The sequence below is a fragment of the Tamandua tetradactyla genome, chromosome 14 (assembly GCF_023851605.1).
Source record: "Tamandua tetradactyla isolate mTamTet1 chromosome 14, mTamTet1.pri, whole genome shotgun sequence".
NCBI classification, from domain to species: Eukaryota; Metazoa; Chordata; class Mammalia; order Pilosa; family Myrmecophagidae; genus Tamandua; species Tamandua tetradactyla.
Genome location: NC_135340.1, coordinates 13,315,430 through 13,330,343, shown reverse-complemented (window position 1 = coordinate 13,330,343; position 14,914 = coordinate 13,315,430).

Sequence of the window (14,914 nt, the reverse complement as noted above, 5' to 3'; positions counted from 1 at the left end):
TCTCCAGTGAGGAACGTTATGTGGTTTGTTCTCATGTTTTCTTCCTTTCTAAAGCCCAGTGATTCTTTGAAACTAGAAAATTCCTTCTTACCTTCCTAGATTTTGTCTTGACCCCACTGCTTCCTGCTCCATCTGTTTGGTTGGAAGGAAAGTTTCTTTGTCAGGCAGTTGGGTAAGGCAGCAAGAAAGCCACCTTTTGCCCAATCTCTAGTTTGTGGCCTGCTCGCTTGCAGTGAAATTTACTCTAAAATTTATTCATCACTTCATCTTCTCTGGGCTCCTTTTTCACACAGAGTAAAACCTATCGATGAGCTTGACCTGACCACAAAGGGCTGGCTGGTCTAACTTTGCAGCTCTTCAAGAAATACAACTTGTCCCTATTTATGATTGCGTTCCCTTTAGGTTACTATGAGAAGCAAACAATCATTCTAAAAGGTACACATTATATAAAAATATACATTAGCCATCAGACACAAAACGAGAGATTGGCCTCTCCCTTTCCCCTTGGTTCTTCCTTATTTCTCTTGTTCTTCAGTAGGAGATCAGTGACACTGGTTCCTCATAAGAAGAAAAAAAAACTGAAACCTTCTCCAGCTAATATAAAATAAAAGTTAAATTGGCGGAGGAAACAAACCAGAGGCTCCTTGCCCTTATATACTGATGGTGAGAGACCATGCTGGTACTCTAGGCTGTATGCCATATGCCGCAATTGGTTCCTGACCTCAGTTTCACAACATTGGGACTCTAATATTTCTGATCACATCATGATCTTACAGTAGAGGTCTGGCCATGACATACCAGAAATATTTTAGCAATGTTGGAGTTTCTGGATCATTCAGATTGTGTTATCGGAAGAAATGTCTAAGAATGAATTAATTTACAGATAGTTTACCTGTCTGGGGGAGAAACAGATTCTCAGACTCAGAGATATAAGTGTTTGTGCTTAGAGAATTTTGAAAGTAGTAACTTGAAGTTACATTTTGCCTAATTGTTAAAAATAGTTCTTCTCACCTTCATTGTCTTGTCTTAGCATGTCAATTAGTTTCTGCTTTCATTTTATGCCCCTTAGAGCATTCTTTGTTTCTTGTGGGGGTTTTGATCAATTTACTGAATTGTCATTTACTTTTCCATATGTCATTTTTTTAGCTTTTGCTATTATGTTATTTCTTTGTGGCATTGCTAGTTTTAGATGGTTATGGAGAATGGGATATAGAAAGTTGAATTAATTAATCCCATATGTTCTTGTTTGGATTGCACCTGACTCACAGCCTTGCTTGTTGCTAATAGCTTACTTTTTGGGGCACCTTAATCTATTCTAAGTTAATGGACTACAGCAGATATATGAAGATTTTAGCCTGTTTTCATATGACTTGTATACATTAAAACTTTTTAAAATATTTATTTAAAAATACAACTTTTCTGTTCAGAAACCTTGAGTAATTTTTTTTATTATACACTAGATATAGTCCAAACTTCTTATTGTCCATTCAAATTCCTCTACATCTTTGTCCTAATTTGAAAGAGTTATGAGCTAGCTCTCCTCCAAGCAACTAATCTTACATATCCATTATCCATGACTGAACTTATATCCTATTAGTGCTTAGAAAGTTCTTCCCCTTCCCCACATCTATATAAATCCTAGATGTCTTTTGTATCTAACTCAAATTCCACCTCTATTTTCCTTCATTATTTTCTCCCTCTTCTGAACTCATAAAACCTTTATTTTCTCCGCTATTCATTTTAATCCTTTCCATAAATTATCCCCATATGTAAACTATCTCCATACATTAAGTACATTCAAGCAGATTGAAAATATAAAGGAAGCCATCATTCTTTGTTTTTATTACTACTCTATGACGGCTTTTCAGACAGTAGGTGCTTGGGAAATGTTTATTGTTTGTTTGCATTCTAATACAGCAGATTACTTCTTATCATGTATAATCTAGTTTAGAAGATTCCTAGTGAATACAGATACTCATACATTCACTCAGTCACTCATTTATTCACACAGTATGTACCTGTGAAGTGCCTATTCCAAGCATTGTCCACTATATCAAGTTATGTTATTGGTTCTAAAAAGACTACATTTGCTTACAATCCATTCATTCGAAGTGTGAGATGCACGTTTCCATGTTGGATGCTGCCAAATATTTAGACACTGTATTGCCCAGGATGCGTATCCATGTTGTAACCCACAGTTAATAGTAGGTGGAAGTTCCCTCATTGCACCCTTGTCACGTGAAGAATGTGGCGATGGTTGCCGGAATTACAATTACTTGCCATGGCGGCTCAGTGGCAAAAACTCTCGCCTGCCATGCTGGAGACCTGGGTTTGATTCCCGGTGCCTGCCCATGCAAGAAAAAAAAAAATATATAGCAATTAACAGGTTATTAGATGCTTGCCGTTAAATTGGGAGAACTTTCGCACTTTACAAACATGAAATATTTCATCGTCACAATAACCTTTGGAGGTAAGTAATATTGTTTTCTTCATTTTAAAGCTGAGGAAACTGAGACACAAAGAGATTAAATCACTTATCCAATGTAAAGACCTCTTATAAGAAGTGGAAACTGACTTTGACTCGGGTGGTTTGGTTTCCGGCTCTTTGATCTTAGCCATTGTGTCCCTTTATAGTACAGTATACGGGTGGTAGTTGAAATGGTGGTTTTGAATGAAATTTCTCAGAGTCAAATAGCTGGATAAAGAGTAGTAAATGCTGCACAAATGGTCACTGTATTCTTTAAGATTATGCTAGTTACAATGATAAGAAAATCTGAAAGCACAGAATGGGCAAAAGCTATGATGACATAAAGTATTAAGGGAATTTACTTTTCATTCACATAAAGCCTAAGCCTTGATTTCAGGATCCAGGAGTCTTTCAGCTTGTGTCCCTGTCAGCCTGAACAAGTGTCTTCCAAGACCACTGTGTTCGTTTTCAAGCCCATCAGAAGGTTGGGATCATGTGGCATAGATGGAGGAGACTTCATAAGACAGACAGACAGTAGTATATGCATAATTTGTTTTCCCTTTTTTTTGTTGTTTTGCTAGGGCTTTGTGATATGATCAATCTGAACTCAGCTAACAACAAAGGAGCCTGGGAACTTTAGTTTAGCTGTGGGACCAGAAATAAGAGGGAATAAATAGGTTGAGTGAACAACTTTTATGTCTCTGTCACATCTACTAATGGAAGCTGTTTTATATAATGGGCTTTAAAACTATATGATTCTAGTTCACAATAAGACCAAATCCTGTAAGGAGAAACTCTAATATATTGAATGAAATTTAAGATGGTTTTACTCTCTTTTTTTTTTTTTTTTTTTTTTGCATGGGCAGGTCCCAGGAATCGAACCTGGGTCTCTGGCATGGCAGGTGAGAACTCTGCCACTGAGCCACCATCACACCACCCCACCCCAATGGCTCTACTTTTTTAAGTACCTGGGAATAAAATTTTGAAATCAACTTTAAATTATATATACAATTAATTACTTTTTCTATATAAGGGTTTCAGTAAGATAGAATGTTTTGAACTTTCTTTAATCTCAGTTCTCAATTTATTTTTGGTTTCAAGGCTTGAAAAGTTAGTATTTATTAAATGTTGACACACCCTAAATGATGAAATCAAGTAGATATAAAGCATGCTATTATGCTCTTATGAACATCTTATAATAAACAACAAGAGAAATCCAGTTTAGCTATAACAGAACCGAGAAAAAACATGTTTTGCATAAAAAGACAAATATTTACTTTGAAATTTAATATTTCCAATACAAAGAATTTAAAAAATTAAATAGAGGACTATTTTAAAATAATAACTGCTAAAATGCTAATTAACAAATGAAGAGACAAGAGATCTAAGAAGCTAATCAAAAACTTGAGTTTTCATTATTCATTAAGGTCGAAGAAAATAAAGATCAAAACTCTTTTTCTCTTTTTATCTCTGACTCTATTCTCTTACCTTGCTTGTGACTCCCAGCCCCTCTAGAAACACCCATAAAAGACAAATAAAGAACATGAGTAGAAAAAGAAAACAATCAAACACAGATAAAAATACTGTTTTGTAATTGTTCTGTTCACACAGAAAACAAATGAAATAAAATTTGAAACTTAAATGAAAAAGCCAAAGAACAACAGATGTCCCTTCATTCTGTAACATATCTAATTTACTATGTTTTTTTTTCTCTTGAGGATCTGTAAGCATTTCTTTAGTGACACTGAGTATATGAAATTGGTAGTTATTATAGTTGTGATTCAACCTCAATTCCTAAAATTACATAAAATAAGATGTAGTCTTCCTTGCTTTTAATAGGTTATCTAAAAATAGTGTTCTTTTCAGAAACTAGGGCATCATGCTTGAACTTTCAATCTTCAAATTTGATACCCTAATTATACATATTATTCAAATGAAAAGCAGTAGGGACTAAAGTATGCTAGAGGGAGGAAAGTGACAGGAAAAAAACAAAAACTCAGGTCTCTGTGCATTACTGTGAGGGCTTTAGCATTAATTATTTTACATATTAAGTAAAGAAAAATTTTAAATTTTGTTTGGAGGTTTTAAAAGTGTAGTTGTATTTAGACATTCCCAAGAACTTTAGAAGCAGAATGCCTGACATGCTCTAATCATTGAACACTATTCTCGAATTTTTATCACTTCTGTAGCTTTCATTTCAAATTTCCCTGATAACTTCTTTTGTTTGCTTCACTCTAAATGACTGCAGTGAACTGTGATATTATATCATGCAGGTATTTATGTTCTTAGTATTCCACAATGAGCAATGTGTTCTCAGAAGGAGAGAAAGAGGAGTGGGGATGATTAAATAATGCAGGGAATTCTGCCTGCTGTTGTGCTCAAGGGACTTATGCCCCAGGTTGAGCCTAAGAAAGCTAGTAGGACATTTGCTCTCCACGTGAGTGTCAGTTTCAAAAGGCCTCTTACAGGGTGAGCAGCTTGCAGCCTTGAGTGCAATTTCAGTTTTTGAGAATTCATAGTTCTGATACATGTCTCTAGGATCCAGCTGATCAAATATCTGCCTGATCCACTTTTGGAAGGAAAACAAGCTTTTGACAGCATAATAGAGATGTAACGACCTCTACATTAATGAATTTTTATGGAGTAGTGGAAGAGATTATAGAGAGTGATTTTGTTAAAATGATTTAGGAATTAAGAACGGCTTTTAGAATAGTTACCCTCTATAAGAGAGGACTCCCCTGGACAGAGACCTTATATTTTTGTATGATTCTCTTGCTCCATTTATATGTTTACATTATTCCTATAAAAAGTGGTTTGTTTGCATTCTTTTCTTTATCCTTCCAAAGAAAGCTCCTTGTCATTCTTTCAGCATAATTTATGTCACATCCTATTCCTCATACTTTTACTTAGTTCATTTAGGATTTATAGAGACTAATCTTTAAAAAGGTATAAAGTGATGAGATGGAAGACATTTCCAAAAAAATATGAAAATGTCAAAAAAATATTAACCCCAACTATTGCTGGAAAGAGTCAAATAAATGAACTTTAAAATATTATGAAATATTTTATAGACAAAGATATAGAAAATAATATAATGAATCACCTAACTTAAGAAATAGACCCTGGAAGTAATTTGTAAAGAGTTGAGATCTTATGTTTTGGATTAGAATAGCAAGAATGAGAAACCTGGGAAACTCGATAGAAAGCTTTGGAATAATTACAATTGTCATCAAAGTGGGCATTCTGGAACTCGGGTGACACCTGGGCATATCCGTATTGGGTGGAGCGAATATTAGAACTTCCAATATTTTTAATGTACTGTTGAAAATGTCTTTGAATGTTTTTAAACAAATAATATATTAATAATACATAGTGAGCATATGATTTATAAGCCAATGTTCATATTTGGAGTTCTCCTAAAATGTGTTCACTTGTGCTGATATATGTTCTTTGCGAGATGGCCAAGCCACTAATCAATGGTGAGAATAAAAGTTATGTTTATGGGAGTTTGCACTTCTTACTGCTTTTAATATGACTTGTAAAAATTGTAGTAAAGTTTCAGAATTCAGTTTTCAGCTAAAATATTAAAGCTTTGTCTGAAGTGGGTTCAGATGTATAAATCTTTGCAGAGGCTAACAGACAGCAAATAATGTTGTTTCCTGTCAAATTAATAGTGTATTCGTATAGGTTGTGGACCATACTCACTTGAGGTTTGGACTTCTTGAACCAAGATACCTTTCTATGGATACCTTAAATTGGACATTTCTATAGACTTGTTTTAATTGGAACATTTTCTCGGCCTTAGAAATGTAAACTAGCAACTTATTACGTTCCCCTTTTTAAAAGCCATTCTGTTTCTGGTATATTGCATTCTGGCAGCTAGCAAACTAGAACAGAGTGCTTCTGTGGTAGAATAATCACCTTCCATCGGGAGACCCGGGTTCGATTCCTGAACCATGCACCTGCTCTCCCCTTCCCCCAAAAAAGTTTCCTGTTCATGTGAAGGGGTTGTAATGAAAAGCAACCAAACTAGGCATGCAAAACATAGGCATTTCCTTTTAATAAGATAATTATGTGTCTAAAAACAGAGAACAGAGTAAATAGATCTTTTTAACATTAACTGTTCTTGGCATTTTAATAATATACAAGTGTAGGAAAATACTTCTTCATTTTTATACCTATGTCTGTGAATGCCATTATTGACACTCATTTCACAACATTATTATTTTTATTAAGAATGTGTTTTTTCAGTGTTTTTAAAGCATATTTAAAAAATATCCATCTGATGGCCAGTGTTGCACTTTAATATTAGGATTGGACATGCCTACATCTTCCTGGTTATTTAATAAATGAGGCAATTTCCTCTAGTCAGAGAAGGAATTATGTAAATAATATCTTAAATGATAAGAAAAGACATTTAAAATTGTTAAATATTTTAAGATATCTGGAAGAATACATCCACCAAGTTACTAGGCCTTTTAAACTTTAAAAAAAATTTTAATGCAATTTTTTCTATATGTAATATATTTATATACAATGGTATCATGTAATCATCCAAAGTGTAAAATCAGTGGTTCACAGTATCATCATAGAGCTGTGCATTCATCATCACAATCAACTTTTTTGTGAAAAATAATATATATACAAAAAAGCAATGAATTTGAAAGCACACTGCAGCAATTAGTTGTAGAACAGATTTCAAAGTTTGGCATGGGTTGCAATTCCACAATTTTAGGTTTTTACTACTAGCTGTTCCAGAACACTGGAGACTAAAAGAAATATCCATATAATGATTCAGCAATCATACTCATTTTTTAAACCCACCTTCTCTGTATAACTCTACCATCACCGTTGATCTTTCTCCCACTCGTTAGGGGTATTTGAGCTATGCCCATTCTAACTTTTTCATGTTGTAAAGAGATGTATATAATATGGGGTAGGGGGGTGGAACTAGTCGATGTTCTGGAGAGGCTGGCCTCTCTGTGTTTCAGAATTTATCTGGCCTAGGAACCCATCTGGAGGTTGTAGGTTTTTGGGAAGTAATCATAGTTCATGGAACCTTTGTAGAATCTCATATAAAGCCCTAGGTGTTCTTTAGGTTTGGCAGGAATGGTTTTGGTTGGGGTTTGGCAAACTATGGTAGGTAGCAATACCTAGCTGAAGCTTGTGTAAGAGTAGCCACCAGAGTAGCCTCTGAACTCTGAACTCTCTCAGCCACTGATACCTTATTTGTTACACTTATTTCCCCCTTTTTGGTCAGGATAGCATGTCAATCTCATGGTGCCAGGGCCAGGCTCATTCCTGGGAGTCATCTCCCATGCCACCAGGGAGACTTTCACCCCTGGATGCCATGTCCCATGTAGAGTGTAGGGTAATGATTTCAATTGCAGAGTTGGGCTGAGAGAGAGAGAGAGGCAGCATCTGAGCAACAAAAGAGGTCCTCCAGAAGTCACTTTTAGGCATAACTATGGCTAAGCTAGGCTTCTCCACCACATAAATAAACTTCACAAGAGCAAGCCTCAAGATCAAGGGTTTGGCCTGTTGAGTTGGGAGTCCTTAATGTTTGACACAGTATCAAGGGTTTCCCTGGTGTTAAAGTTTAATAGTTCCATATTTTTTCTCCCATCCATCAAGGGACATTGCCAATACCTTTTGATTATCTGCTTAACATATTCTGGGATGTGTCTGGGCATTACATTAAGCTATACAGGATTACAAACCCTCATTTCCATTCTGGGCTCCCTGTGTTTGGGTTGTTTAAATGATCTATACAGACAGGTTGAGTGAGATTGTGTGCTACAGAAAATTTAGGTTCCAGACAAAAAACAAACAAAAAAATAAACAAAAAATTTTTCCTACTTGGTCTAATAGAGCAGGTGAAGTTCTAAAATGCGGACAATGTCTTCCTTACCCTTGTATTCTGAAGCACCTTAATCCTGGTCTGATCGACTTAATTCTTATCTCTAAATACCAGGCTATACATATATAGCACAGCTCTCAAAATCTAGAAATAACAATTACTACTCTAGACTAAATGTGACAGCTATAAGAGCTTACAACCTAGGCCTCAATTTTCCTATAAGTACTTTCTAAATGATGTCATACAATATTTGCTGTTTTGTTTCTGGCTTATTTTGCCTCACAAAATTTCCCACAGGTTCATTCACAACGTTGCATCTCTCACAGCTTCGTTCCTTTTCGTAGCAGCACAGTGCTCGATCATGATCTTATACCATCGTTCGCCAATCTACTTCTCAGTCAGTGTATCCTTCAGCTGCCTCCATCCACTGGGCATCACATGTATTGTCTAAAGCCAACACCCTGAATTTTAAACAATTTGATTATTCCCAAGAGAAAAATAAAACACACCCTCACCAGATAGAAAATCCAAACCTCCCCTATACTCTTGTCTCTCCCCCCATTATTTGCTACTGTTATTGCTGTGGTATTGTGGATTTTTTTCTTGTTAAGCATAGCCTATAACATGCAATAGCAAGTTTTCACCCTGTACCCCAATAGTATACACTCTTTGTACAAGGTTCATACCTTTGAAGTATTCATGGAAGAAATTATATTTGTAATGTTAATCAGTGGGAGACTGAGGCTATACAACCCCTTTCAATCATGTTTGCCTTCAATATGGCAATATTACTTACAGACCCACTAATGAACTGTCTTCATTTCTATCCATTTCTTTACATTTCAATTCAATCTCAACAGCTAGCCTATTTCTAGCTTCTGTGTATCTCTAGGTCCCTTATATTCTATATTATAAGCCTCTGACTTTCCCTTTATCATGGTCATGAAAATGAAATCATATAATATCTATCCTGGCTTATTTCACTCAGCATTATGTCCTCAAGATTCATCCATCTTTTCATGTGCTTCAGGACACCATTTCATCTTACTGCTGCATAATATTCCACTATATGTGTATACCAGATTTTGTTAAGCCACTCACTTGTTGATGGGCATTTGGATTGTTTCCATCTTTTGGAAATTGTGAATAATGTTGTTTATGACCATTGATGGGCAAATGCCTGTTTGTGTCACTACTTTCAGCTCCTCTGGGTATATATTGCTGGGTCTATAGGGAAACTCGATATTTAATTTTCTGAGGAACCCATAGACTGTCTTCCATAGCTAATGTACCATTATACATTCCCACCAGAACTGCATGAGTTTCCCAATACCCCCACATCCTCTCCAACACTTGTAGTTTCTTGTTTGTTTAATAGCAGCCATTCTTATAGGTGTGAAGTGGTATCTCATTGTAGTATTGATTTGCATTTCCCTTATAGCTAATTAAAATGAATATCTCTTCCTGTGTTTTTTAGCCGTCTGTATTTGTTCTTTGGAAAATAGCTTATTCATATCTTTAGCCCATTTAATAATTGGGTTGTTTGTTCTTTTGTTCCTGACTTGAATGATTTCTTTATGTATACAGGATATCAAACCTTTATCTGATATGTGATTTCCAAATATTTTCTCCCATTGAGTTGCCTACTTCTTCATCTTTTTGACAAAGTCTTTTGAGGCACAAAAGCATTTGATTTTGAGGAGCTCCCATTTAGCTATTTTTTCTTTTATTTCTTGTGTTTTGGGTGTAAAGTTTACAAAGATACCTCCTATTACTAGGTCTTGAAAATGTTTCCTTACTTCCATTTTCTTCTAAGAATTTTATGGTGATGGTTCTTATATTTAGGTGTTTGAGCCATGTTGAGTTTGTTTTTGTACAAGGTATGTGCTGGTTTGAAAGGATTTGCATACCCCAGAAAAGCCATGCTCTAATCCTAATCCAACCTTGTGGGACCATTTTTTTTTCTTTTTTGTGAAAAATAACACATATACAAAAAAATCAATAAATTTGGAAGCACACTGCAGCAATTAGTTGCTTCATCCTGACTGTTTTTTTTTCTCTCATCATCATCATTTAATTCAGGAAGCACCCCAAGGAAGAAAAAAAAACATTCGTTGTATTTCATATCTGAGGTAGAAATGATTTAAAGAAGATCTAGATGATTGTTCCAACTTTTCATATTGGTAGAAATAGCAAATCCTAGAAAATAGTTTTCCTTGACAAGAAAGGATCTACAATTCTTAAAAAAAAACTCTTCTAAAAGACTTTTCATGTTCAGATCATGATTTAATAGGAAAACTATCTAGAACCTCTTGATTCAATAAATCATGTTCTCAATCAGAAACTGTACCTTGAGGTGTCCTGGTGCTAATTTTGAACATGGAAATAGGGAATTCTCTTCCTTGATTGATAGTAGGTAATAATGAGAATGTCTTTGAGGAAGAGAAAGAAGAAAATTAGGAAGGATGCCAAAGAAAGGAGCATATATAAGTCATCTTTAATAATATGGAAAGTTCTATGTGTTATTGAAAAAGATTCATTTGGCATCAACCGTGTAAAATCCCTTTTAAAGTACTAAAAATCCCTTTAAACTTACTGGTCCTCTGGGCATATCAACAAAACTTATAAACTCCTAACCAAGCTGATCAAGAAAACATAGAGAAGACACAAATTATCAATAACAGAAATAAGTGGCTTCAGTAGAGAGAAGACTGGGGTTAGTGATTACTGCAATTATTTCCTGACAATATAACCATGTAAATTTTATGTATAGGTTATTTCAATACAATTTAATAAAGTAAATCAGAAAAATCATGAACAGATTTTAAACTGTCCTTTCCCATGAAACAATATTATAGCCTACCACAAAAATAATTTTGAAATGCCTGTTGGCTGTCATTTCAAGTACATAAATGACCCAATAACTAAAACCCAAAGCAATATTTGTCTTTTTATTTTGCTTTTTAAGAAATACAAACTGTCAGGTTGTTAATAATTCCCAAGAAACACTGTTATCCCTGATCCTCAAAAAGTTTAATTTCCCTATTACCCAACCCCTGACTGTAATGATGAAAGGAAACCTAGATGGTGTTCACTAGTCTCCATAGTTTGAGAAGAGTTGAGTATAAGGCAACCAAGGAGACAAGAGTTTGCAGGACAGAGTATGGCAGTTCTCAGGACAGAGGGATACGTAGAAAGAGCCCCAGAGACTTGCAGCACATCAGTTCAGGGTTTCAGCTGAACATCAATCAGAGCAAGTCTATCAAGAAACAATCTGAGGGGCGGGCCGCGGTGGCTCAGCGGGCAAAGTGCTTGCCTGCTATGCCAGAGGACCTCGGTTCGATTCCCGGCCCCAGCCCATGTAACAAAAACGGAGAAACAGAATACAATAAAACAAGAAAATGTTTAAAAGATGTTTCCCTTTCTTCTATCCTTCCTTCCTTCTCTCTGTCTTTCCTTTAAAAAAAAAAAAAAAAAAAGAAACAATCTGAGGATGGGAAACACCAAAAGAGCTGAAGAAACAAACTCTGGAGCTAAAAATAAGGCTAGGAATAGTTTATGTTCCCACCATCCTAATTCACAGGTATGGGGTAGAATGCTCAGAAAGCAGAGTGCAAAATTCTCTAGAAAAAAAAGATGCTTAGGTTCTATTTAACAAAGCTTAAATGGAAATTCAAAACAATTAGTCTGTTTTTAAGTACTTAAGTGTGTCCCAGATTAAAACTAAAGAATTTAAACAAAATTATCTAGCATTCCTACAAGATAAAATCACATGTATGGTATCCAATAAAGAATTATGAGATATGCAATGGAGTAGGAAAATAGAAGCCATATGAAAGAAGACATGAATATTAAAACATTTCATGTGTTCAGGAAGGTAGAGGAAACACGATCATGTTAAGGAGAGAAATGGAAGATATAAAAAATAAAACAAGTCTGTAGTGTTGTAAAAACAAAGAAAAAAGAATGAAAACAGAAACACAATTCTGCAATAAAAAATATACCAGGTAGAATTTGCAACATATTCATACTGCAGAGGAAATAATCAGTGAATTTAAAGACAAAGTGAACGAAATTATCCAAAATAAAACAGAAAGAGATAAAGCCTGATTGAAAGAAGCCAGATTAAAAAATAGTGAATACATTCATTATGACTTATTTGTTTAATTCTAGAAAATGAAAAGTAATTTAAATACTAGAAAATGTATCAGTGGCTGGGGATGAAGGGAAGGCTTGGAGGATATGGGGGATGGTACTATGGAAGGACACTAGGAAACACAAAAGAACTCTTTTTGTGATGATTTTTATATTATAATGAATATTGTACTGTTGCCCTCACACCATCAGCTAGGCCCGGGTGCTGCTATGAGCTAGCCTGGGGCTCACAGCTAGGTCTTGTTATTCTGGGGGAATATCAGGAATTTCACAGAACATATCAATACCCGACAAAGTCACCTGTGACTAAAATGGATCAAGGCAAAAAGAAAACCACTCCAAAATTGTGTCTGACACAGACAAAACATGAATATTTTCCAAGCCACAAAATATCAAACATTTTCCTCTCCTGCCTAATGTGAGTGATTTGCTGCTTCTTTTCCAATTATTGCTTTGGGCTGTATAGAGTTCTCTCTGTAGATAAGATTTATTGAGATATCCAGTTATAGAATTGTCTCTACTTTCTGACAGCAACTAATCCAAGAATGTATCTCTGATACCTTGGACCCTCCCCAAATTATCCAACTGAAGCCCAAATCCTATAATAAATCCTTCCTAACACCTTCCCAATGAGAAACCCCACAGTTCCTGGGGTGCATTATTCCTTATTACCATGAATAATACACCCAATTTGTTACACTACAGGTTTTCCTGGGGGTCTAGGGCATCCATAGTGTTTATGGTTTCAAGGCTTTATTAAAAGAAATATTTTGTCATAGTCATAGATAGACAGAGACAGACAGGCAGACAGAAAGAAAGAGAACTTTTGAAACTTGAACCATTATATCACCTCTACCATGTACTAACATTTACACTTCACTTTCTCACTTATCTACATTTTTGTGCTCCAGTCTCACGTTAATGCCTCCTTTTGTGCACTAGAAGCACATTTGCACGAGCCTACTCAAGGACATTATTCCCCTCAAAGGGACAACACAGAATAGCTGTCACTAGTATGGATCGTACAGCTATAATGCTGGTTGAAATTGTAACTCTGCCACTAACGAAACTGTGACCTCAAGCAACTTCAATATCCCCTTTGTCCCTAAAATTTCACATCTTTAAAAAAAAGGATAATAATAATACTTCATATAGTTGTATTAAATAATAACTAAAAAAACAAGAAAATGATTTATAAGAGGGCTTTGCTGATTGGTAGTATGACTTTATGTCATCAAATTTAATTCTCTACTAGATGATTTCTAATGGCATACAAATCTGTTTTTTTATTTTTCTCTTGCATTTATTTTTTTAACTCCTCTCTATTCCACTTTCTCTTCTAGCTACTGCCCCATTTTTGAAGCTCCTTGATAGCAAAACTCCTGGACAGAGTTGACTTTACTCTCTGTTTCCAAGGTCTCTGCTTTCATTCACAAGTTTTTATCTTGACCGCTCACCCGAATTTGCTCTCTCAAGGTCACAAATCACCTCATGCTGCTGAGTCCCATGGTTATTTCTCAATTTTCATTTTATTTGCAATGCTTACAATTATCTCCTACAGTTATACTATGATTTCTCTTCTTATTTAGATACTTTTTCTCTACTTTGCTTGTAGGGCGCCACTCTTTCTTGAGTTGCCTGCCATCTCACTGGCCACTCCTTCTCAGTCCCCATTCTGGTTATTTCCTTTATCATTGACTTTTTAAAAAATTATTTTTTAATTTTAGTTTTTATTACAGAAGTGTAGTTCTACAGAAAAGTCAGTCATAAAATGCAAAATTCCCATGTACCTACCTCTTATTAATATCTTGCATTAGTGTGGTACTATTAACAATCATGAAAGAATATTTTTACAATTGTACTATTAATTATAGTTCATTGTTTACAATAAGGTTCACTGTGTTGTACAGTTATTTTTTCTTAATTTTTGTTCTAGTAACACACATAAACCTAAATTTCCTGTGTTTCACCAGATTCAGATATATAATTTAGTGCTGCTGATTATGTTCACAATATTATGCTAACTTTACCAATATCCATTACCAAAGCTTTTCCATCAACCTAAATAGATATTCTGTGCAATTTAAGCATTCATTCCCCATTCTTTACCTCCACCCCTGTCCCTGGCAACCTTCATTCTAGTTTCTTACTCTATGAAATTTGCTTATTCTAATTGTTTCATATCAGTGAAATAATGTAATATTGGTCCCTTTGTGTCTGGCTCATTTCTTAATGTTGGTGGGTGCCAGAGCTCTGCCATTGGCCCTTTCTTTTCTGTTACTCTCCTTACTCAGTTTGGGAGCATATCTCTTCCCATGGCCTTTAATAACTCCATAGACCAGTGACTCTTAAATATGTGCTTCTTGCCCACACCCAACTGCCAAAGTCTAGAATCGGACATCCAAATGCCCTCTGGCATTTCCGATTTGAGA